The sequence below is a fragment of the Vidua chalybeata genome, chromosome 1 (genome assembly GCF_026979565.1).
Source record: "Vidua chalybeata isolate OUT-0048 chromosome 1, bVidCha1 merged haplotype, whole genome shotgun sequence".
Classification (NCBI taxonomy): Eukaryota; Metazoa; Chordata; class Aves; order Passeriformes; family Viduidae; genus Vidua; species Vidua chalybeata.
The window spans coordinates 3275611-3302859 of NC_071530.1; positions in this window are offsets into that span (position 1 = coordinate 3275611).

Consider the following 27249-nt stretch of genomic DNA (forward strand, 5'->3'; position numbering starts at 1 on the left):
GTCATTTCTTCAGTTTGGAAGTTTCTTTTCCTCTGTACCTAAAATATGATGTCATTAGTATCCACCAGGCTTCTTCTGGCGATGCAAATCTTTCTGTCAAGGCTTTTTTGTGTTTTTTTTCCAATGATATATAGCAACATTAAATGAGCAGAAATACATTTCACAGCATCCTAGGTCTGAAAATTCAGTTTGCTTCTCCCAGGTACATAAATACCTGGTAAAAGAAGATACAGAATGCTTGGAAAATCAACCCTGAGCTGTTTAAAGGTTTAATGAGACAGCAGTTAAGTTTTTTAAATATGTAAGAAGGTTCCCAGTCTGTAGCTTTCCCCTCCTCCTACTCACTGGAGCCATGGAGATCAGTCTCCCAGTCAGCCACATCTTGGGAATAGTGTGCTCTAAAATTGATTTAAATTTGAGACAGCGTACATTCCCTCAAATGTATTATAAATATATATATATTTTTTAAAGGTTTCAGAACTCTATTTAGTAAATAATCTCTCATAAAAGTACACCCATGTTTGGCTGCAGGGTTTGCATCATTTATTTCTCTGGTATTTCAGTGGGGTATTTTATGAAGCTGGGAAAAAATTTTGCAGAGGGCTCCGAGCTTCCCTTGCAGTGGAGTAAAGTAATATTTCCACAGCATCATGTTTTAATGCAGGGATTAAGGAGGGCTGAAGCTGATCTGGGGGAGAATTTGAAGAACTGGATTTGCTGTGTGGCTCCTGACTGGAAGATGAGGTAAATTGGGAATTGTGCCAGGTGCACACGAGCTGATGTCGGGGGGGTTCAGTGATGCCACAGGAAGTCCCCAGGCCACCCCTGAATCACTTTTGGCTGCAAAGCCACGCTCTGACCCCTGGGCTGAGCTTTGCCTCACTGACATCTCCCACTCCCTTCATTAGAGGGGTCTGGGCTCTTTTTCTGCGTGTTGGGAAGCAAAATCTGAGATTCTGGAACCGTGAAACTGAAAACACCACAGGAGATCAAACCAGAGCCTGACATGCTCCTGCTTTTGGGATGAAATCAAAAGATTTCCTCAAGGCTCGAGAGCTTTGGGTTTCTTAAAGCATCAGTTTCTGAAATAATGAAATAACATGAAACAGTAACTTTCCAAGGGGGAAAAAAGCCACCCAAAGAACCAACAAAACTTTGGACTTTTACTGTTGGAGACACAAGCTTAATAAATGCTGGAGTGTAATAAAAACCTCAAGTGTTAACAAGGGAGTATTAGGAACAAAAATCCCACAACTCTTTTTCAAAAGCTCCCCTAAACCTATTCTTCTTTCAATTGCTGCGTTTTTAGTGGTTGTGACTGCAAAAAATGGAAGCTGCTGATAATGAAATAATGTTTCTGAAGCTGATATTGTGCTTCCTATAACTCAGTGATTTAGAGTTTGTGCACAAATAAGCTTCAAATTGATTCTTTTTCTCCTTGGACAGATGGGCTAGAAGGTATTTTTTGGCTGTTCTGATTCAGCAGCATTGAAGCATGGCTAAAAGTGAAATTCTTTCTCTCCTGGTGGCGTGATAATACTGCCAAATATGAAAAATACCAGCAGAAATAAAAACTGATGTTGAAAAGTCTGTCAATCAAAATTCAAATTATTCATCTTGATAGAGTGGTTTTGAGCATATAAAACAGGGCAACAGAGTCCAAAAAGGAAGGGTAAGAAGATGTGATGTGCCTTTGCTTTTAGCTTTGATACTGAATATTTATTTTAGATCAGCTTCTTTCAGTATTTGTATTTATAAAAATTCAGCAACTAAAAATCTTTCTTCAAAATCCAAGAGGTCACAATCTTCCAGATCTTAAAATTTCACTTCCTTTTCTTTTTAATTTTTGATGTTTAAAAAAGAATAATACAAAAGATGAGGCAGAAAAGCACCTTGCTGGAGCAGCTGTCACACAATTCAAACACTGTGAAAGAATCTGATTATATTACTCAGTTTTCTAGAGCTACCCCAATAAATTATGTTACCTCAGTCATTAATTCTCCAAATAAACAAGCAAGGACATCTCCTGCTCTCTGCAGACATCTCAGGACAGGTCATTTCTTAGTATCCAAGGACATTCCCACATTCCCACACCAAGTGATTAAATTCAGCAGAAATTGGCTTGGATTATTGTTGTTTCCTTGGAGTGAGTCAGGGGAGGGTTTGGTTTTGGTTGGGCTTTTTTTTTGGTTTGGCTTGGTGTTTTTCTCTTTTTGTTTTGGGTTTTTTTGTTTTGGTTTTGGGTTTTTGGGGGGATTCTAGTGGGAGTTTTTTGTTGGATTTGTGTTTTCCATGGCCATCTAAGGCACAGCTTTGTGTGCCTTTATGGATGAAGTACAGAAGACAAGGAAGGTGGACAGGGAGAGAAACACCCTCCATGTCCCACCCAAAGTGTCAGCAGCAAAATAAAGAGGGAAAGGAAATGTCCTCTGTTCCAGCTTTTCTTCCTGAATAACTTCTGGGACAAAGAGGGACAAGTCAGTGCTACAAATTCAGGCTTGGGGCTCCTAAATCAAAAGCTAGATTCCCTAAATCTTGCATTCCTATCTCCTCACACGTCCCCAGCACAAAAACCTTCACCCTCTGACTCCCCAGCAAAATTAGGAATTCAGTTAACTGCAACCTCTGCCAAGTGCTTGGGAAGTGAACAGTGCAATATAAATTCCAGGTTTTGTTAATATTTCAATTTTTCTCTGCCATGGTGTGGGATTCCAAGGAGATCCTGCTGCCGCTGAGTGTCTCTAGAAAGGAAAACCTCCCAGAAATTCACACATCTCCAACTGGTTTTATGTGATTTGGTAGAAAACAAATTAGATTTGACTTGGGCAGGAATTAATCCTCTTCCAATGAAGCAGTTCAGCTGAAAACAGTTTTGAAAAGATGTCTTTGAAAAGAAAGAGATTTGACAACACAGACATTTTTGAACTCTGTATAATTTTGTGCTCATCAGACCTTGGTATTTTAACCCATGGATTCTATGAATTCAAAGCAAACAAAAACCTGTAAAGTGAATGAAACTGCAAACTACAAAGGGTTTATCTCCAAGGTAATTAAATATTGTTATCAAACATGCCTTGTTTTAACAAGCTCCACTCTTTTGCAGCTCCAGAACTGGAAAACCTCTCTCAAAAACTGAAGATTCCCAGGACACAAATTTTACCTGCCTACATGAATATCTAATAGAATTGAACTGCCAGCCAGCTTATCTTCCTTTATTTTAGGATATAGACAGAACCCTCATTATCTACAGCTTCAAACAAATAAACCAGGGAGAGAATTTCCTCAATACAAATACCCATGGTAGAATGGATAATTTTGGATATTTTTGCAAGCAAAGGCAGCACTGTTAGTACATTTCTCAACATTAATTAAAAAAAAAAAAGAAAAAAAAAAAAGGTTATTCCAATGTTGGTGAAAATGTGGGAAACACAGATTTGCTCATTTATAGTTTCATTTATAGTTTCTGGGAATTTCAGCCTCTCCAAGTCCCACTGAAATACCAAAGAAGTTGCATTCTTTGTTTATTTAAGGTCTTTTGATGGTCCCAGACTTCCTCAACTCAGACACTACTTTTTAACCCAGTTGAGTCAAATTCACTTGTTGTCATTTGCTGAATTCAGGAGTGGGAATAATTTGGGAATGTCTAGACAAGGTTTTTGTCTCCATCTACAACCTGATAACTGCATTATTCACCTCATGGAAGTATATATATGCAATTTATACAATACACACTTCAAAGGAGTGCATGTGTGAAGGAAAATTACTCTTGAAACACAGGGAAAAAGCCACATTTACTGCACTCAAGCCTGTAAATGTTTCCTCTAGCACGAGTTGTAAATGCCTGTGATCTTATTGCTAAAGAAAGCAATAATAGCAATAATAACAGCTCTCATCCCGATTCCTGGGCTCTAGTTCCCACAGGATTTGTAGATTTATTGCCTCTTGCTTTCTGCAGTGTCTGAATTTTGCTGCATTGTACAGAAATGCTCTTTTCTAGGAGTTTTCCACTTGTGGGGATTTTCTTTCGCCTCTCTCAGTAAAGTGGCAATTAATGCAGACCAGCAATACATGGAATTAAGGGCTGGATTTGAGTTGGTTGGGAATTCTTCCCTGCACTGCCAGTTGTTTACCTTTTTTAGCACAACCTGCTTTTACAATTATATTGCAGATCCAAATGGGACACATTGTCCCAAAATTACTCATCACAACAGTATTCAAACCATGCTAAAATCCCATCGAAGACCAATTCTCGTTCTGATTTTTATAGGAGTATATTTAGCTTTTGGCAGAACTAATTTAGAAAAGGTAATTGATTTTGGAGCAATCACATCAGGGTTGTTGAGATGGGGGCAATTTAATAAAAATGTTCATAATAATTATGAAGTGTCCTTTTGTTGTTTATTGAAACATTTATTTTATGAGTGTCTCCTCAAGAAAAAAGAAAAAAAGAAAAAAAAGTACCAGGTGGCACAGAGAATGGTAAAAGAAAGATTTATTTCTATTTCTACTTGTTCCAGTATTTGTATTCTCAAATGTAATATTCTAATCCAGTTTAAAACTTCTTTCTGCCTCACTGTTCTAAGGCACAGACTCCTCTCCCATTACCTCATGGTGAAGTTTCACCCCCAAATCAGGGTTCCAAATTTTTATTTATTTAGGGTCAGGGTCAGGGTTCTCCTAGCACAGCCTTGGGAGCAGCTGAGGCACATTTATCTGATCAGGTTATTTGGGTTCCTCTGCATTTGTGGAAATCAATTTTTTTCTTTTCCAGAACCAACCACCACCTGCTTTGCAGAAAACCCTGCAGCCATCAGAAATAACATGAGCACGTCCTAAATCTGTCTGTCTGAAAACACTAAAAGGCCTCGAGCTTTTATCTTTTCTATTCTTGATAATTTCTGCCACTGGCTGAGCTGTAAGCACCTAGGCTAGGCTGAGTACATTGGAAAATAAAATAAAATAAAATAAAATAAAATAAAATAAAATAAAATAAAATAAAATAAAATAAAATAAATAAAAGTAGTCTAATTTTTTAGGTATGCTTTATGTATAAGAAGATGAGACAGAGGGAGAAGGATCTTTGGAATCCCCTTATACGCAGGTAGGGGTGGTGCAAGCACTGAGAGATTCACCTGGAAACAGAATTTTGAATAAATGTGTAACTTTAAAGCCAGACAAAGTATATGGGAGGTTTAGAACTGTCCAGTGCTTCTCTTTTGCTACAGTAGACAACCATTTTTGCATAAACATTAGAAAACTGACATTTTTTATGTCATTTATGAAATACCGTGGCATGAAAAGACTCCCCAGAACAACTGCTGGCATCTTCCCACTGTCCATGAAAACAGGGCAAGGGACAAATCAAAAGTGCTTTGGCTACTGGTGAAAAGGATTACAGCAATAACAAAAATTCCAGCTGGGAATTGGGAAGTGGAATTACCAGAGCAAACCCACAGCAGTCGTTCCAGCAATTCAGAAATAGAGCTTGGAAGTTTCTGTCCTTCAAGGAAGGATAAGGAAGCATCCAGTGCAATTTCTTGAGAAGAAATAAGGATTTGGTGCCACCATGAGTTGGATGGAGCTTGTCTGACAAAAAAGGTCATCAAGGCTGAAGAACAAAGTCCAAACACAATTCCTTGTCTTGCTGTATTTGACCTCAATTCTTATTTTTCTCCTCAGACATTAGCAGTGGATCAGGTGTCTCTGTTGCCTCAGAGAGGATGGAAAAATAGGAGTGTGAGGCCGAAAGGTCAACGCCAAGGGAGCTGGAATTACATGATCTTGGTGACATTTTAAATGAATTACTGTGGTTTGCAAAAAGTAGAAAAATCTGAATAAAAACAACGTTAAGGAATGTGCAGAAATGCTGCAGAGCCCTCCAGTGCCATGAGCACCCAGAAAACACCTTGCAGTCATTTTTATCTTGAAGAAAGACAAGATTGACTCATGCTGATCTATTTCTCCAAGTAAAATAACTTGCAAAAAAGTAGGTTACATTGATCATTGTGTGCCTAAATTATTAATTACAAGTTTTACGGGTTTCCAGTTTGGTTTTTGTGGCACAACATTATAAATCGGGCACAACCCCATCAGCACTGATAGGCTGGTGCTGGTTTAGATTGATGTGAAGCAGGAATTGAAATGTAAAAGCTCAGAGGAAAGGTTGTGTCCTTAAATGACACATCTGGGGTGTGTTTGGGGGAGTGATTGTTGATTTATACCAGTAGGGAACTGACATTCCTGTTTGGAAATGTGACCAAATATGGAATAAAATAATATTCCAGTAAAAGGGATATATTCTGTCCATCTGGACATGCAAAAAAATCAGGGTGTTTTTTTTTTTTTTGTTTGTTTGTTTGTTTGGTTTTTTTCTGACTGTTGAAATGAAAGGATTTTGGATCAATTTCATGCAACATTAAAGACTTGTCTCAAGAGGGGTTTTCACAGCAGGAGTTTTCACCTGCACCACTCACCTGTGCTCTTCATAATTTGGGTCACACACACCAAACAATCCATAGAACCTCTGCAGAACCAACTGAAATTGTGTGATCCAGTGCTAAAAGGTTATTTAAAAAAAAAAAAACAGTAATCAGACTGCTAAACCATTTTTTTTTTTAAGTAACAGTCCATCTGTAACAATTTCTGCTCCACAAGAAGCTGTTTTTAAATAGCACTGAACTGGGGACATAATTCACACAAAGGATGGGCTTTACAAGTGGGGAGTCTACAAAGAGGGGAATTCTCTTATCTTGTGCAATGAATGAGATCCAAGTGAAAGAAAAACATTGGCCAGAAGTAAAATTCTTTCATGGTTTTGAGAGGTATTTCTGTTAAAATGGGCTTCTTAGAGTAACATTTAGAAATTCAAAGGAGTTATCATCATCTACAAGTGCATGAGGTGACAGTTTGCTGGTGTCTTGTCAGGCATAGAGACATAATGGCCAGAAACTGGGAGAAATTCTGTACATCAGGAGGAAATTCTTCATGGAAAGGGTTGTTAAACCTTGGAATGGGCTGCCAGGGAGGGGGTAGACTCTCCATCCCTGGAGGTGTTCAAGAATTGACTGGACGTGGTACTCAGTGCTGCAGGCTGGGTGAAAAGGTGGGGATCAGTCAAAAGCTGGACTTGATCTTGGGCCTAAATGACTCTGTGATAAGGGTTAGATTCAAAGTTGATAAAATATAGAATAAAAGCAATGTATTCATGCAAGAATCTTTTTTTTTTTTTAAGAGAAGTGGGACAGGAAGAAGTGGTTTAAGAGTTTCCTGTGAGGTGAGAGATGGTTTAAATCTTTTTCTATTACCTTAGATATTAATGATTAGCAAAGTTTCTGAATTTGGAGTACCATGACAGCCACAGAAGGGGTTAATCTAAGAGATGTAGAAAGAAAAAGGAAATGGCAGGAAATAGATGCAAGTGAGGGCATGGCCAACTGTTTTGGTATGAAAAGACAGGTGTCTCTTAAGGAAGATAGGAGCTTCTCTTGAAATAGAGAATGTAAACCCCCTCCCTCTGAATTCTTAAAATTTTGCAATTAAGGAGTTCTCAGGCAAAGATATGGGAGGAGGAATAACAGTTCTTTAACAGGAAAATTAAAAATACAAGTGAAATAGTACAAAAAAAACCCCAAACACTGCCAGAATCAGAGCAGGCCCTGGCAGCCTGTGGGTCAGGGTGGTGGCAGCAGTCCCATTCCAGGGTGGCTCAGCCCTCCTGCAGTGCCAGCTGTGCTTCTGCTGGAGCAGGATCCTGGACAAGGCTGGAGTTTTCCTCTGAAGCTCCAGGGCTGCTGGAGATGGGCCTGGGCTTCCTCTGGGAATGCAGTGGGGAAGAAAGCTGCTCCTCTGGGAATGCAGTGGGGCAGAAAGCTGCTCCTCTGGGAATGCAGTGGGGCAGAAAGCTGCTCCTCTGGGAATGCAGTGGGCAAAGGCTGCTGTGGTGTTGCAGGAGTCAGATTGTATCCAGGTAGGAATGCTTGGCTCCTCCCCTGGGCGCAGCATCTCCCCATGGGATGATGGAATTTTCTCAGCCATGCAGGGACACTCAGTGGCCATGAACAGAAGAGAACTCCTGGAGGGAGGATTGGCTGTGGGAGAGATAAAGAAAAACTGCCCAATTAAAGAAGAGAACTGCCCCAGCTCTGACAGATGGCGACAGAATACACACCCCCTGCCACAACATCTAATCTAAGACACCAACAAGAACAGCTAAAGCTGGTGTTTTCCACCACAAAAAGCTGTTGGAAACCCACACCAAGAGAGCTGCACAACTTCAGTTCTCAGCATTCAACAAGTTGCTGCAAATAAAAAACAATTTTCTGAGATCAGTTGTGGGGATTAGAAGCTGTATTTCAAATAAGAATCCAATCCCTGCTGCAAAACTGGAATCCACTCCCTAACAAAAAGGAAACATCCGGAACCACTAGACAAGGACAGTGTCTTCAGCCACCTCAGAGCCTGCCTTTACACCTGCAGAAGGAAGGGAAGCTGAAAATCCAACCTGGCTGAGGTTTCCCAGCTCAGTGGGAAGCCTGGCAGCAGCCCAGGATTTAATAAAATCCTTCCAAGTCCTTGCTGGAGTGACAAGCCCATAATGCAGGCTCTAGCCAGGAGTGAAAGGGATAATAAGGTGTAGGCTGATAAAGTCAGAGCTCTGCAAGGATTAAATTGGCCCCACAGTTTCATTCCCGCTCCCCATTGAAGAGGGGGTTCATTGTTGGGGAAATGATGCTGCCTGCTCCCTGGCAGCACCCCTCTGGCAATCTGGATTTAATGTGGAGCAATTTCCAAGTTTGTCTCCATCAGGGGGAGAAATCAGGAGGTGGCTCATCCCTAGTGGACATTTTCCTGTCCAGGCTGATTGTGCAGAAGAATGGAAATGGCTCATTTGAAACACTGCAAGCACATGGCCAAAGGAGCCCAGAGTCCTAACATGATCTCAGAGGGGTTTTAAAACCAATTTTCCCTCCAACAGGCAGGTGAGTGGAGTGGCCACGGAAATAAATTTCAATTACAGAGGAAAAGAAGCACTGACCAGAGCTCCCAGGTATGAGGTGTTTTATTGCCTCAGGCTCTGAGGATTTCTGGGAGCCAGAGTTAATTACAGCTGATGCCACAGGTTTTAGCTTTTATATTTTCCGATTTTGTGCTGCTCCAGTGTGTGGGTCTGGGCTTCACATCAGGGGATGGTGAGCTCTGTGCACAGAGCAGGGAGACAAAACAATTCCTGCTCCAGCTGGGCACCAAGGACAAATGATCCAAATCTCAGGCCCAGGAGCACAAACAACGTGGGCTGGAGAGAGAAAAACAAGCAGGATGGGAGTGCCTGGGCTAAAGCTGGAATGGGACAATGAACTGCAAGGTGCAAATGGAGCAGAGCTGATCCCAGTGAGAGCCCCCGGGAGCGCTCGTGCATTTTGGGACCATTTTGGTTCATCTTGGGTGCAGCCCTGGCTGGGCTCTGGTGCTGCCCAAGGTGGATCCATGGAGGAGATGCTTTGAATAAATCCCTGCTTTATTCTTTAGCTCTGTCCAGCCTCTGTTCTAGGTCAGCCTGCACAAGGCATCGCAGTTTACATTTGGCCACGCTGCCTTAGGCAGAGGAGAGGATACCCTGGTCTGTTTTGTGACATTTGATTTCCTTTTTCCTCTGGGCAGTGGAGTGACAACCATCAAACCCAGCTGCCTGTAAGAATTAGAGCACAGAAATGCCTTATAACCAGCTGTGTTCAGTTTTTCACATTTACAGAACCCCCTGCTCTGTTCTTGATATCAGCAATAAGGCACAAAACTTATCAGATGCAGCCATGCACATTTTCCTTAAGACTGCTGTTGTCATAACTTCTGGGAAAATTTTCTAGTCCCAGGTCCTCAGAAACATGCTATTATTAAGTTTCTAAAGTCTGCTACTCATTTAAGGGCAGAAACTGCAATCAGATGATTTGCAACATCTTATTCTGATCAGTAAAATTAGGCTGCAAGCTTGATGAGGAATAAAAAATCTCTTATATCCTCTCTCCTCTTGTCTGTCTTTTCCAAAGCTGTAAATTATTGCCAGACTTTTTTTTTTTATTATTATTATCATTATGCAACATCTACTTGCTACTTACAGGGATTAATTTGGGGATTTAGTTAGTTTATTGGCCAGCCATTGCCTGAGAAATAGGAATCATAGAATATGATCAGAAGGGATCCACAAGGATCAGCACAGTCTGATTCCAAGCAATATTTCCAAAGGTTCTTCAGGAAAGGATTTTTGCCTCACGTTCCAAAGGTTCTTCAGGAATGGATTTTTGCCTCACCTTCTGTCACACCTGTAGGTATTAATGTGGCTTTCCAAGGAAACATCTCTTCAGTGAGAAACTTTTCTAAGACAGGTTAGGTGCACAAAATCACTGATGGAGAAAAGGCCACATGGAACCTTCATTATTTCTTTAAATATGTGAACTATAACTATGGAAAAAAAAAAAAAAAACTACAGAAAAAAACTTCAACTAAACAAACATTTCAGCTCCAAATGAAGCCTGGCTGACTCAGTGTTGCTACGTAAACATTGGTTTAAGCAGTAACTGATGTAGGGAAGAATCAATTAACAGGCTAAATGTCGTGTCAATTTGCAAAGAGAATTAAGAATTAAATGGAGAAACACCAATTTGTGGTTACTCAAGGTCTGGCTCTAACTCTCCTACAGAGCAAATATCAACCAAACAAATACCAGCAGTGGTAACTTGGGGATTCTAGTGCTCATTTATTATTTCTGTATTATAAAACAATCAACATCAGCTCCCTGACAGCCCAGAGTCTGAGACAATTCCAGAACTGAAGCAAAATAAAAATCTTGAACGGATCAACTCTGTTCCCTATGGTGTCCAAAAGCACATCAGGCTAATGCACAATAAATACTCAGACTATCGCTATTGGCACTTTATAAAAGCAATTACTGAGTAAGATAACCAGAGTTCCCCATGCTCTTCCCAGACATCTCTTTTGGTAAAGGCAGAATTATATAAAACTATTTCCACATCAAAAAAAATAGAGTTTTCAAGATGCAGGCTGAATTTTCTTTTCAAAATCACTTCCAGCCTAATAATCATAGCATTCACTTGGGGAGCAAAACTAAAATCAAATTCTGAGTGAAAAAGGGCTGAAATCCAAGGTGGTCGAACCAATGTGTCCATGAACATGGATGCAGCAAAGTCATCATTTTCCTTAATTTTTTCATGGATATGAAGATTTAAAAAGTAAAAACATTTGATTAAATGAAAATAAATTTAATTTTTGACCCTGCGCTCCCTTCATGAGATCAAATCAGCCCCATCAGTGAAGTCTCTGGCACAATTCATGTGACCAGAGCACCCAAAAGTCCATGAAGAACCACTCTGGAAGTGCTCCTTTCTTTCCATGAGTTTCCCAGGGGGAACATCTGATCCATGGAACAACTGCAGATCCCTAAAGCCAAATGAGAGGAATCTCAATATTGCAATCCAATTTACTTCATCAAAGAGCTTCTCTCATTAGATCAATAAATGATGGACATTTATAGACCATGTTCAAATCTCCAACGTCCTAAAACGCCCAGAACATGAAGACTAAAGTTGCCAGCAGAAATTAAGGAGTTAATGAACATTTACTGGGATTTGCTGAGGACAAATTTCTCAGGGAGAAGGGAGAACTTTGGTTCTAACTCTGCTTGGAGTAAATTTGGAGCAAAACCGATCCTTCCTCACCCACACCTGGAATTATCTTGCATGGATGGATCCTAGCAGGCAATAGGGTTACCATGAGCCAATTCCAGTACAGATTTATGAACTCCCTCCAACACAGAGGTGGGCTATAAATTATCTAGTTTTACTTGAAATGGCCCTTTTTTGGCCCATTCAAGTCATGTGCAGTTTTCTGGCTCATATCAGTGATTGAATCTTGCATTTATTATCTGAAAATATTGCCAGATAAATTGGTAAAATAAAATGATTTCCCTGCAGGGTCCAGTTTTCTGTTGGATGCAAGATTGTGGAACTTTTTGGACAACCCATATCCGTTTACCTAGTCTGTAAAAAATATGACTGTGGAAGAAAAAAAAATCATTTAAAATTTGTTCCTTCTAATTCTTTCTTTGCAATGTCTTGTGTTCCAGAACTCCAACAGATGCCTGGGCAAGAGCATCAGGAGAGAGACTGTGCAGCACTGATTTTGGGATTTAGGGGATAATCCAGCCTGGATATCCTCCCTTTATAGGTGGATATCTAGATCAGAAGGGTGTGTGTTTATATGGTTAAAGGCACATCTTCTTCTGCCTTAATTAAACTTTCCCATCTCTGTTTCCCAATCCACAGCAGGATGGAGACCTTTATAAAATTCCTGGGATCATTTGTGGTGCAGATAATTTGTTGTCTCCTTGGTAAGGTAACAGAGGAGCTGAAGAGGTCTTTGTGTTAAAAGCCTTTCCTGATGAAGAAGGTTTAAAACCAGAAGGAAAACATTGAGTCAGGTTCACCAAGGTTGGTAATACTGCAAATATCACAGGAAAAATTGCTGCCAGCCAAGAAAAATTCATATGAAATTTCTCAAGAGTCCTGGACTGTTACTTTTAAGGTAGAAGTTCTTTATCCACAGAAACAGAACCATAAAATTTTGCTTTTTTAGAAGCATATGGCTTTTTGTTTGATTGACAGAATTTTAGATAAATGTGATACTCAGTTTTCTCACCAATTTGTCATGCTTTACCATTCTAAATATTAACTGTGAGTAAGAGCACTTAATTTTTGTGGGTTTTTTTTCCCTTGGACCAAGGAGGGAAAACTCTCTATTTGAAAATCACTGTTTGTTTTTTTTTTTTATCTCAGGAACCACTGTAACATTTCCAAACCAAAATCAAAGTGGAGGTGTTCTTCTTTAACACCTTTAATGTTTTGAGAAGGTTTAAATGCCATCATGAAGTCACAAAGCAAGTGAAAACACCCAAGTGAAAAGTCCAACTGGAAACACCATCAAAGCTGCAGAGCTCTCACAGTAGTGGTTAGAAAAGGTGCCAAGAAATTTGATTTTGGATTTAATATCTCTGCACTTAACATGAATTTCAAAGGGAGCAAGCTAAGGAAATTTTAGTTCTCAGTGAATAGAAAAGGTCACAGGAAAAATGCAATTACATGCAGAGATGACAAATAACTGCAGCGTAGGATTGTATCCAACAACAATTCTTGCAAATACTTTGCAAGAATTTTTATTTGCTTCCTGAGGCTTTGTTGAAGAATTGTCTTCACTCTGGTGGCCTGGGGTCCAGTGTTATGCATGTTTTATAATGATTAGAGCTGCAGAAGGAATAAAATACCTTAGACTGTTTCCAAACTTAAAGCAAAGACTCAGAAAATCCCTTTAACAAAGGCGGATGTCCTTACTTCTTCCCAATCCAAACTGATGTTTTGAATGGAGCAGCTTTTGAGGAAATACCTTTCTAAAACACACCAGTTTCAATTTCAAGCAGAAGGCAGCACCAAGGAACAGTCACAATTCCCAAAGTTCCCCTTACTTCCCAAATGGTGTTGAGAAAAAAACTTTTTGGCTGTAATTTGAGTCACACAAACAACTCCAGACCCTTGGTGGGAAGTGTGAGACTCCACTGCAGCGCCTCTGATGGGTCCCTTCCAATTCTTTCCTGAGCTGTAGAACTTCTCACTTTTTCTTTTTTTTTTTTTTTTTTTTTTTTCACTCATCCTGCTGAAGAAGTTTAAATAAGGCAGCAAAGAGTGGAAAAAGTGCTCTTTTCTCCCCATGGACTGTGAAGTCAACATGAGCCTTGGTGGAGACACCTGTGACAGTGTGAAATCGTCAATCCTAAAATTTTTTCTCTGGAGGTCTCTGGAGTCTGTGCTGAGCTGCTGCATCTCGGACTCTGTGGCCCCTTCTGTACTCTACCTAAAATGGGACAAATCCATTCCCTCCCATCAGGAAATCATCCAAACTGCCTCTTGAAAATCACCGATGGCTTGTGCTAATTGATGTGAACAAATCAAGGATTGATTCAAATGTGTGGCCAAAACCATGTTAAAAATGTAATAATTCAGCTGCATGGGTAATCAAATCTGCCCTGGTGCTGAAGAGTTTGCTGGGCTGAAAATGTGATATTTGATTTAAGAACAGCCTCCAACTGCCCCCAAAAACCAGAGGAAGCCAAATGAAATTAAAGGTATTGATGGGATCAAGCCCTGTGCATTTACACAGAATACTCAGAATATTACACAGAATACATTTAATCAGAATATTATCAGCTACAGAAATCGAAATGGCAAAGCACAAAAGTATGATAGAAAAAGAAACCATTAAGAAGAATAAAATGGATGCCTCAGGTTTCAGCTTTTATATTTCTCAGATTCTGTGCTGCTTTATTGTGTAATTTTGAGCTTCATTTTATGGGATGGTGAGCTCTCTGCACGGAGCAGGGAGACAAAACAATTCTTGCTCCAGCTGGGCACCAAGGACAAATGATCCAAATCTCAGGCCCAGGAGCACAAACAGCGTGGGCTGGAGAGAGAAGAACAAGCAGGATGGGAGTGCATGGGCTAAAGCTGGAATGGGACAATGAACTGCAAGGTGCAAATGGAGCAGAGCTGATCCCAGTGAGAGCCCCCGGGAGCGCTCGTGCATTTTGGGACCATTTTGGTGGATCTTGGGTGCAGCCCTGGCTGGGCTCTGGTGCTGCCCAAGGTGGATCCATGGAGGAGATCCTTTGAATAAATCCCTGCTTTATTCTTTAGCTCTGTCCAGTCTCTGTTCTAGGTCAGCCTTCTCAAGGCATCAAAATAAATAAAAAATAAAAGAGAGAAAAAACAGAAGAATTAAGTCTGTTCAGAGTGGAAAAAAGCACTGTAGCTTTCTAAAACTTTATTTAATGCAGCAAGACCAAGAGCTAGAGATTTTAAGAGGCTTCTTTATCCCATTATTAGATCACTTAATAGAAAAAGCAACGACGGTTCCAACCTGCAATTAAACATTGATCTTTCTCCAAAAAGCACAACTTTCTATAAAAATGCTGCCTGAATGCAGCCATTCCATCCATCATTGCAAATGACAACTCCTAGAAATACGTCAAAAAAAAAAAAAAGGAAAAAAACCTGGGATGGATCCAGGCTCAGCATGTTCTGTAACAACATAATTGACACAACCCCAGAGGAAAAGGATTTGTCAGACACTGTCAGCTCCAGCAGCTGTGGAGGCTCAATTTTCTCAAAATTATAACGTTCCCCCTAAGCAATTTTTGTAACAGAGTAAAAGAAAAAAAGAGTAATGTGTAGAAAAGTTTCTTTTTAGGAATAAAAGAGCCGATTAAACCTCCACCATTAACCCCAAAATGCCGACGACTTGCAGGAGACATTTAAACTTCATTTGCACTTCACTGTGCAGCCACTGAAAACATGCAGCAAGAATAAGGAATTTGCAGGCTAAAAAACACTAATTGAGGTGAGATGGCAGAGAAAAAGTGTGCTGAGCACGATAGGGGCAGCAATAAACAGCTTTAAACAGTTAAAAATCAGTGTTTTGGTGAGACAGGCACTGCTGTAAATCCTGTTTCTGTTTGATCAAGGACTGAACAGCCACGGCTGCACGTGGGTGAAACAGGCACAGAGAGAAGGGTCTGATGTCCACTCTCAGAACAGAAATAGTAATGAAATCTTCCTTCTTATCCATGTGTCACCTCATTGCTGTTTGCCACAAAAAGTTTAGGAGAGCCAGTCAAGACAGATGCCTTTTTTTTTTTTTTTTTATTTGTTGGAAGCAGCCTAATAACCCTAAAAACTGCAATAACTGTTTCAAGTGTTCTCATCATTTTGTTTAATTTTTATGGAGCAGAAGTTGAAGTTTTACAGTAATTGCAGGTGATATTCTGTGGAAATCAGTTAGGTCCAGATTCCTAAAAGAATATGCAGTGCTTCCTTATGCAGTTTTATAAGACCTGAGTAGTCAAAATGATTAAACCCCATTTCCAAAATACCCTTAAAAAAAAAAAAAAAACCAGGATTTTAAAATCCAGGATTATCAACTTATTTCCAACAAAATCCACGTGTTTCACTATTGTATCTTTTAAAAATACAATTACCTTTAGGAATCTGCTTCTTAATTGCCCTGTGGTCCCTAAATAGCTGAGTCAGAGAAACACAGCAGGTTCAATATACCTTAAAAGAAATTAATAAATCCAGGCTTGATCTCATGGGTTTCAGCCAACTCTGGAAGAGGGATAATATCATGTCCCCATCTCTTAAAGAAGCTATCAAGATGAATAAAAAAAGCCTGGAACGCTCAGATCTCTCAATAATGAGGTCATGTAAGTGTCAGAATTAGATAAGAAGAACTGACAGTTCTGATCAACTACATGAAGATTGTATGGATATTCCAGCAAGTCCCTGTAGATCTATTTTAGCTCTACAAATATTTTTCCCAGTGTTCCATTCAGTTAACAGAATAATCAATCTAGTAAGATCAAATTGGGTTTGGGTTAATTGAATGAATGCCAATATCGGTAGCAATATTAAAAAGAAAGACAAAGTAGAATAGGAAAGGACATGCAGCTTCTGATTTGTAACATTAAAAAGTTAAAACTAAAGGGAAAAAAGAAAAATAACTAGGTTTAAAAAAAAAAAAGCCAGGCTTGAAGGTCTGGGTTTGGGTTGGAAAGGATTTTAAAGACTATCTCATTCCAACCCCTTGCTGCCCTTTCCACTATCCCATTTAAGGATTTATTTATTCAGATAAATGAAAAATAGCAGAAATATATAGAAAAAAAGTTAAATAAAATTTAAAGGAGAGGTTTCAGAATTTTAAAATTCAGAGTTTTAGAGGCAAGTCACAAGGACTTGCAGGCCAAGTGAGGCCCTCACGTGGGGCCCAATTTAGAGTGCAAGGAAGGATATTTAGCGTGCCAATTTAACAGGAAGTGTGCCCATCATTCCAGGGACCTTAATGCCAGCTTTATATCCTTTATTAATTGTTCTCAGCCTCAGAAAAGCTTCCTTCAGGCTTGGTTTTCTTTGCAGAAGCTGTCAGTAAAACACCATTTGATGAAAATAGCACACTGCTCAGTCTTTTTTTCTGTGTGCCCTGTGACCCTGTGGCTGGAACAATTCAGCTGCAGGAGTTTTCATCATCCACATTTTAAATCCTGCAGTTACTTTTTTTTTTTTCCCCAGAAAAAAAAAAAAAAAATTCCAAGAAGACACAAAATATAGGAAAAAAAACAAGTAAATAATGTGCTGTGATCTTAACAGGGCTAAGAAAGTCCTTTAAGAGAGATATCAAATTCAAGCTCCAAACTGGTTCCTCTAAATTTTACCTGTCCAAGGTCAGACTGCTGTGTATCCTTAGGGATTTTCCTGAGGTTCATGCAGGTTTTGCTCTCATATCCAGTATTTACTATAGCAGATACTCTGGGGGGTGGAAAGGCAAAGAATAACGAAGCAAACACACAAAAACCTGACTACAGCAAAGGTCTGCCTGTAAAGAAGTATCTTTGTACTATTGTTCAGGAGATAAAGGGGGAAAAAAATCATTAATCCATTCTCAGGACTGCAACATGCTAATCGTCCATGACCCTTGATCAAACCTGGAAGGGAACAAGCACAGCCTCTGGCTAGGGCAGAATATAAATGTCTGAGGAGAGCTGCAAGTGGGAGAGATCCCTGGGTCAGAGATGTAAATACAGCTAGAGGGTGAAAAAAAACAATCATGAAGAGCTGGAAATGGAGCAAGTTAATTAAAAAAAAAATTTAAAAAAATATAACAGATTTAGAAGCTCATGGAGAGCAAAGACCACTTCCTTGTCTAAATGAGCAAGCTGAGGGATCTAAATGCCAAAGTTGGATGTGGGGGCTGAGCTGCAGCAGTGGAGTTTTGGATGTCTGCTGAAGGCTGCTTGGTTTGAATCTACTGAATTAAACAGAGTGTCCACACTGCAGTGATGGGATGAAAATCATTGCTGTCCCTCCCTCAGCCTCACTAGGAGACAGGCACAAATTACCAGGTCTAAAACTCCTTAATATCACAGAGTTATAGAATGGCTTGGGTTGGGAAGGACCTTAAAGATCATTTTGTTCCACCCCCTGCCCTGGGCAGGGACACCTTCCACTATCCCAGGTTTCTCTAAGCCCCCTCCAGCCTGGCCTTGGACACTTCCAGGGATGAAAATGATTATTCTGAAAATTCCCCAGTGTTGAGTCTTAACTTCTTAACTCTCCAGGGTCAGGATTAAATGCACAAGACAGAATTTTTTGTTGGGACTCAGATGTTTATCAGTTCTTATCTCTGTCACAGTCTCACAAACCCTGAGTTCTGCAGTCCTTCACTCCAACAAACTAAAAATGGAGCTCCATCTCTCTCTCTGCAAGGCCTTTTAAGGATCAACTGTCCCATTGAGAAATGACACCTCAATTATTTTTACTTTTAACCCAATAACCAACCACCCGTGCCTGCAATGGGGACTTTTTTATCCAATTACACAAAACCACCCAAACCCATGGAGAAGGAAGTGAAGAAGGAGCAGCCTCTGCCCCAAAACCTCCATCTTGCTTTCTATCTATTCCTGTATTCTAAACCCTTAAACTCTGAGTTTCCCAGCCTGTGACATCACACACTTCTATCCAAACTCCACACCCACAATCCCAGCTCTGTCATTCCATTTTGGAAGCTTCTCCACGGCCTCAGGTCAAATGCAGTGTTCTCCTGGGGGTCAGTGCCTGGCAGCACAGAAAGTCTGGAATTCTCAGTAATCAGGGTACCAACACCCCAGGATTTCATCTGGGGAAAAAATTGTGGCTAATGCTGGGAAGTTCCTGCAGCTCCCAGCAGAAGCCTGCTCGTGTGCAGGAGAGATATAATGCCCTTATCAAAAGGGGGTGTTTTATCCCACGGAGGTAGAAATGAGATAAGGCTGGGAGCAAGCCAGATAATCTGGGTCACCAGCTGGGATGCTGCACAGCAAAAGGCACAGGAGCCCCAGTTCTCTGAATGAGAGCAAAACAAAAGGGCAGAGCCATTAGCAGCAGCTCTGATGTTTCTTAACGAGCGGGGATGGCAGAGAAAAATCTGCAGTTGACTTGTGTTGGTTTTTAAGCAACAGATGTTTAGGAGAACAACATTGTACAAAACAGAAACTGTGTAGGCTATTTATTGTCATGGCAAGAGTAACAAGATCCTCTGCTGTGGAGACAGAGAGAGCTGCCACTGCTCAGCCTGGAGAAAAGAACGATCCAGGGAGGTCTCATTTTGGCTTTCCAGTAAATAAAAATGGCTTACAAACAGGAGGAATGGCTTTTTACGTGGGCTGATAATCACAGGACAAAGGGGAATGGTTTTAAATTGCCCAGTTTTAATGTGTAGGGCGCATTCTGTGTTGTTCTAAAAAATGTATCTGATGTTGCTTTGGGTCTTTCATCGAGATTTATTCTGCGGGACTGAAGAAATTCGTATTTTGTTTTGTAACAGCAGCAAAAAGCTGCTTGGTGGCCACTTCACATGCTGGACTCGAGGTTTGTCAACATCTGGAGATAAAATAATTGTCAGCTCCTGTGAAAGAAGCATCAAAGCACTGGGAAGGACAAATGCACTGCCTGGGGCTGAGGAGGAGATCAGCCCCTTCCCTGTCAGTAAGGGCTGACATGTGCATTAGTTCTGCTTTTCCATGCTACTTCTCAAAATCAAAGTGTATTTAGGATTCTTTTGGAAAAAAAAAAAAAAATAATCCCTAATTCTGAGCAGCCTGGGATAGTGGAAGGTGTCCCTGCTTATGGGGTGGAACAAGATGATCCTTAAGGTTCCTTCAATCCAAACCATTCTGTGATTCTATCTTAAACAGTAAAAAAATTTTACATCTCCATCAAAAAAAAAAATCAGCTTTCTGAAAATATAAGGGACATGTGAAAGCAGAGGAAAAAACCAACAAAATTTCAAAATTGCTTTCACTTAAGAAAAAGAAGCATTAAAATGGTAATGGCTGAACAGAAGCATCTCATAGCAAGCTCTACAAAATTAAAAGAAAATTAGAAATCAAGACTTAAAGTCTGTTTTTAATCAGCTGTGCTGGTTTATGGATTCAGCTCATCAGCTTGAGCTCTGTCTCAGCACCATCCTTTGCCAGCCCCCTCCTCCCCCCGGGAATGAAACATCCCTGCTTGCTTGCAAGCAAAACCAGTGCTTGTCACAGCATGGGGTTCTCATAATTAGGGCCTGAATTCTGCTCCCTCTGCCATTAGTGGTCACCCTGCATTAAAGCAAAAATCACTTTTTAATGCGAGGAAAGGCTCCTAACACAGGATATTCTCTTACTCCAGCAGCAAGCAGCTAAATGAAAGATATCCAAAGCATTCTGAAGGAAGGCTTAAAGGAAAGAGTCAGCACTCAGAGCAGAAATGTGCCACCAGACTTTTTACAAGCCAAGCCATATTCCCTCCTGAAGAACTCCTTTGATGGACTCTTCTCCCCACAGACTGCAGCATCCTTGCATTCTGAGCATGTCCTGTGTGAGCTTATTAAGTTGTTCCTTTAATTAGCCTGATAAAATGAACTGGCTGCTGGACTGACTGCTCAGAGATGGGGTTTGCTGTTTTTATGTTCAGACAGCTCCAAGAGAAAAACTGCTCCCAAGGAAATAAAGTTCCCTCCTGCTTAAGGGAGATCAAAGAGCCTCCAAATATTAGCCAAGATTATTGGGTTAAAGGATTTGGTGAAGGGTCCCAAAGACAGACAAGATCTCCATCCACACACAAACAGAAAAAAACCCACAAAAAACTCACACACAAAGACTTCCCTTCCCTTCCCTTCCCTTCCCTTCCCTTCCCTTCCCTTCCCTTCCCTTCCCTTCCCTTCCCTTCCCTTCCCTTCCCTTCCCTTCCCTTCCCTTCCCTTCCCTTCCCTTCCCTTCCCTTCCCTTCCCTTCCCTTCCCTTCCCTTCCCTTGTTTCTAGGACTTGTTATTTCCTTGTCCAAAGGACTTTCCATCCCAGGAATGTAAATACCACTTGGATTGGTACAGACCAGCCTGGTGGCCTAGCCTGGAGACCAAAGTTGGGCTGATTTAAATAGATTAGTCCCAAATAGATAACAAAAATAAAGCTTTTTAAGAGGGAAGTAAAATTCCAGACATTTAACTAATCAGCAAGTGAATAAAGAAATATTTACACATCAAATAATGGTTTTTCCCTTTTCCCAAGGTCTCCTTTTACTTATGGTCTGCCTGATCAACACAAAATTAACAGATCGTGCTTTGCTTTTCCCCTTTGTGTCTGCCACTCTAATGAAAGATGCCACCTCCCTTTCCAGGCTTTGCTCCATTAAATCCAGAAGCAGTCCTGCTGCTGGCCAAGGTCAGGTTTTCATGTTGCCATCAGCCACAAAACAGACCATGGACATGTGAGGCAGCTGCTCACAAATCTGCCCTTTTCAAAGCCAGACCTCCTGCACCTCATCAAGGCAGGCACCTGTTGCAGATGAACTCAGAGGAAAAAAAAAAAAAAAATGGCCTGAGCACTACAAAAGGATTCCTACACATTTATCCAAAAATTAAATTGAAAGAACTCTAAATAAAGATCAAAAGAAAAATCAGTTTTTCCCTAAGAGCTGTCATATTTGTCTGGCTTTCAGAGAGTGATAGACAGAGCAATAGAGCCAATTAATTCTCTTAACTAATCAGTGACTGAATAGGCAGTAAATATGGCAGAGTTTATCTTCAAGGGAAGGCAAGTAGGAACAAATGTGTGTCTAAAATTGGATAAAAATACACAGAGACATATTTTATAAAACTTAAATTCTAGATAATGATTTATACAAGGTATATGGATTGCTAGGGGCATTAAATCTAATCCCATGCTGATAAGGAGAAAGTGAACCTGCCTAATTTACCTTGGAAATGGGAAATATACTTTTAAAATTGCTGTAGAATCACCATTTTGGATATTATTATCATCATGCATGGTGTTATTAGGATGGTACCTGACAGCTTTGATCACCTTGTGGGTCCCTTGTTGAAGCTGCTCCATCTCCTATCAAGTTCCCTTAACTACTTGCCAGGAAATCTAGAAATGATGAGCAGCCATGACCAATGAAACATTCTGGTTTGGAATGGGACAGTTCTGGGATGGTTCAGTATTTGTCTGGGAGAGCATCTGGAATTTCAGGAGACCTCGTGCACAGGCAAAGGAGCTGAGGGTGAGTGTTAGACCACATGAGCTGGGTCTGTAACTTGCTGAAAAATGAGGGAGAAGAGTGAATGGAATATCAGAGGTGTCAGGATGGCATCCCAGGGCTGTCCCCACAGCAACATTAGTGGTGGGAAGCAGTGAGGAGAAATCCATCTGTCTCCTGTGCTTCTGCAAAATGCAGCTTCTCAAGCCCTGTGAGGAACGGCTGAGGGAGCTGGGGGTGCTCAGCCTGGAGAAAAGGAGACTCAGGGCTGACCTCAGCACTCTCCACAGCTCCTGAAAGGTGCCTGTGCTCAGATGGGCTTGGGCTCTTTCTTCAGGAACTGACAGAACCAGAGCACACAGCCTCGAGCTGCAGCAAGGGAAATTCAGGTTGGATATCAGGAAAAAGTTTTTTACAGAAAGGTGATAATGTTCTGGAATGGCTGCCCGGGGAGGTGGTGCAGTCACCATCCCTGGGTGTGTTTAACAAAGCCTGGATGTGGCACTGGGTGCCAGGGTTGAGTTGAGGTGTTGGGGCTGGGTTGGACTCGATGGTCTTGAAGGTCTCTTCCAACCTGGTCATTCTGGGAACTGTGAATCAGTGAACTTCAGCAATCCTGTTATTGCATTCCCACCTGCATTCCTGACCTGGGGAAAGCATCCCAAAGCTGTGCTCAGCACAGGGTGTTGGCTCTCGTTGCAGTCCGCGGTGCTGGTGGACGCAACCTTCCCCAAGAGGGTCTTGTGCCAACGGGCAGGAGCCACGAGAGCACCAGCACATGCAGACAGACAGAGACAGACAGACAGACAGACAGACACACTCTGACACATGCAGCAGCTTGGCAGTGAAGACATGGGAGGTCCAGGCGTGGAGATCTGCCGTGCTTTATTTCAGGTGACACCGAAGGGGTCCAGGGGCCAAAGATGCAGAAAAAGGAAGCTCCAGGGTATAAATCCAGGGAAAGAGGGGGTGGAGAAGGGCATCAGGGGTCCAGGGGTCTGAGGGCTCAGGGACTGTACACAGAGAAGGGACCAATAGGGAATGCCAGGGTGGAGGGGCAGGGTTACATAAACCAATGGGAAGGGAGAACTCTCTAGAACATGAACACAAAAGGGTAAAAGGGGTAGGGAAGGCCAATGGGGAGGACAGAACTGGGACAAATTAATATGGTGTCTGCAGAGCACAATGGGAGAAGCCTCTTTGCCCACCCTATTCTGTGGGAAATGCCCAGAGCCTACAGTGCATCTCTCCAGGGCTTTGCCATTGCCTTCTCTTCAGTAGGCTCACGGGCCTCCACAGGGTCTGGCTGACACAGATTTCATTTTCTTTGTGCTGTGGGGCTGTGGTAACACGGGGATGTTTTTGTTATGGCTGAGTTGAACAGCCTCAGGCCTTTTCTGCTTGTGTCTAACCCAGTGAGGAGGCTGGGGGTGCACAAGAGGTTTTTAAGGGGACACAGCTGGGACAGCTTTGATCCCAAATTGATTTGAGGGATATTCCACACTTTACATTGTGCTCAGCATAAAGACCTGGGGGAGAAGGAGAGCGGGAATTTGGAGTGATGTTGTTTGCCTTCAAGTCACTGTTACACCTGATGGATCCCTGCCTTCCAGGGGTGGCTGAACCCCTGCCTGCCCATGGGGAGCAGGGAATGAATTCCTTGTTTGGCTTTGCTTGTGTGCAGGACTTCTGCTTTTCCTGGTCTTAAGCCATCTTTTTTTCCACCCATGAGTTTTCTTGCTTGTACCCTCCTGATTCTTCTCCCCATCTCAGGGGAAGGAGGAAGTGAGGGCCTGCCTGGTCCTTATTTGCCAGCTGGGTTAAACCACGGCACAAAAACATTCCTAAACTCTTTGCTGCACACCTTTGACCATCCCATCTCCACCTACTTCCAAAAATCCACATTTCTCAAAACTCAGTTGAAATACATAAATAAATAAAATTCCCCTTTGAGACAACCATAAATCAGAGGGACTTAATCAATGCCGCTGCCTGTGCCGTGCCTCCAAATCCCAGAAGGAATTTTGGCTTGGATGGGATGGTGGGAGATATGAAGAGCTCGGGGTCCCTCTGCGGGCAAGAGGAGAGGGATGGAGCACGGAGCCTCCAGCAGGTCTGTAGCTCCATCTAGTGCCACACAATTGGAGAGAAAGAGAGGAAAGAGTTGGAAATTCTGCCAGGAAAATCTCTAGGATGTTAGAATCTTGGATACTGAGAATTTTAAATTTTCTTTGATGAGAGATATAGACGTATAAGAGAATACTATAGTTGATCTGAGGTTGTAGAGAAAGCTTCTAAAATTGAATGATAAAACTAGGATTACAGGCGTGTAGTTTAATTAGAAGTGTGTAAAATTATGTAGTAAAAGAAGAGTTTAAAGTTTTAGAATGTAGTAATATGTAGAAAACAAGATAGAAGCTTTAGGGTGGTAGGTAGTTGTCAGACCTCGTTATACCTCATTAGTGAAATGCTGCAAAACTCACAGCTTGTAGGACTGATATAGATAAGAAATAATAAACACCCGAGTCTAAACATGAGCTGCCATCTCAAATGCTTTCAATCCCGACCTCAACAGAGAGGAAAAGAAGCCAAGAACCAACAGGATGTGAAGTTAGCAAGGGTAGAAAAGGGCTTGGTCTTTTGGGAAGGGTTGAATTGTTTGCACATTGCAGCTACAGGTCCTTTTATTTATTTATTTTCCTCATAGTTTTGAAAGGGATAATTGATGTCTCCAAAGGCTAGAGATGCTCATAAGAATATTAATATATTCCAGAGAGTTGCATTTCAAAGAAAAACTATAAAAATGTGAGGACCAAACTCTAAATTACTGTTGACAGACAAAGCTTTATTTACCGACATATGCAACAGTGCTATGTGATCTTTTTCTGTGCCAGCACGGTATAAAAAAATCACCTTTTACTCAGTGTTCAGATCTTTTAGATCCAGAATAATTAAGGTAGATGTGTGATTAGTGGAACAGTGAAGGATTTTTTTTTTATTATTTTTTAATTAAAATGAGCCAGAAAATTTGAACTATCATGTGATTTCTGTGTTTTCTAAGTGTTGGTCTCATGCACTGTTCATGTGCAATAAAAAGTGATGAAGAGTTGATGCTCCACTCAATAAAACTTTATTTTTATTATTTCATCTAGACTGTCACTTTCTCAAGAGTGACTGAAGTGGGACATTGGATTTTGATTTTTTGGAGGGGAAAACCATTGAGGGCACACAGATATACAGAAATCACACATTTCATCCTCCATGAAACCACTGTAGTGCTCACAGAAGGATTTCATTTTCAGATGCTCCATATCACTATTTGCAGAGCTGCATTTTGCTCACAGATTTTGTCTTCCTTGAGCAGCAGCTGAAGACCAGACCCCAAAAATCTCAAATGAGGCCAGATGTCCATCCTTGGGTACTTGAATTATTCTTTAAGTAGCTGCCTGGGGAAAAGAAAAAAGGATTATTTTATCAGATTCACTGTAGATATAATTTCTTTTTTTTTTGTTTTGACTTGGAGGGTTTAAGTAAAACATTTAAACTTTTTGTATGAAAAAAAACTTATAAAAATCACACATAAAATCATGGTGTTTTAGGGAGAAAAAAAGTTGCGCCCATTTGAAAAATTTCTGAACTAATTTAAAAATAAGGATTAAGATTATTTTGAAAGTGGGGTGAGAATGAAATGACACAATTTATAATTACAGACTGCCTTTGTCTGGTGGTATTCTGCTTCCAGAATTGGTGATTCCATGAGGAAATAATCAATTTCCATTGCTTTCAGGTCTAGCTTTGGATATTCCATGGGAATGATATTAACTTTGAGACACAGTTATGAGCAATGCAGCGATCACAGAGTGTCTCCCCAAATATCACTTTGTTGGTCTGGTTGCAAATGTTGGATTCAAAGTGTGAGCAAACACTTTTTGTGGATGTTCTATCCTTTCTCAGAAGCCCAGACAACAATAAAATCTGATCATATAATTTTTTTTTCATAAGGTAATTGGCTCTGCTCAAAGAAAACCCCAACCCAAAACAAAAGAAAAAAACACAACAAGTAAAAAAACCCCAAGAACAAAACCCAAACATTATTTAGAATTCTTTTATTTCTGACTTCATTTTGTCTGTTCTTTTTTTCATTTGTCATGGGATTCTCATTAAAAATTTATGCAGCAGCAGTCCTTTAAAGAGTTGGATTTGTACAAACATTTGCCAAATTTATAAATGTGCATTACACAGACATTTCTTGGTGTACCCACATTTCTGTATGGGTTCCATAATGAAGGGGAAGATTTTAATGAAGACTTAAAATCTGTCCATATGGTTTCTATTAAGATCTGAATGTTAATAAATCATTTATTTTCTTGCTCTTTTCTTTGCTCAAAACACCTTTCTAAGGGCTTGACTTGCCTCTGTTTTCACATAAGTGTAGCATTTATGTTCTAACATTTTTTCAGTATTTGGCCCCTCCTTACCTGTTCTAGCTTTGTAGAGAAATCAGGAGATAAATTAAGGTGACAAAAATATCACAGGGGGTTTGGAGATGGTTTCTTTTTTACAGTGTTGATATTAACCATGTTACCTGAGGTAATTTGGGATTTTCCATGAATTTCACTTAAAAAAATGGAGATTTCATACAACTTAAGCATACTTTTCCTACTTGTTTAAGGTTTGGGGTTTTCTGGTTCAGTGGTGTGTTGGAAGGGAAGAAACCCAACCAGGCCAAGCTGATATATATTTTCCATTTTTAAGAAACAACAGCAAGTTGAAAAACCAATCATTCCTCCTCCTTCAAAAATCTCAGTTCTCTGGTGCCTGGACTTCCACACTCTTTTCCTTTTTCTTCCCAACCAACAGCACTGTCTCACCTCCAATATGAAAGAACCTCAGGCCACGAAGTATTTTCACATTTACCCAGCGGAGAAAAAAAGACAATCTCGCTCTTGCTGCCTCGTGTTCCATGAAATGTCTTTTTAATTATGGTGATTCTACCTTGGTAGCTTTTCCACTATAATAAACTTTCCCTGTCAGGAGGAGAAACAATAATAACAACAAGCCCTGCATTAGGAGGACACATTTAAGGCCT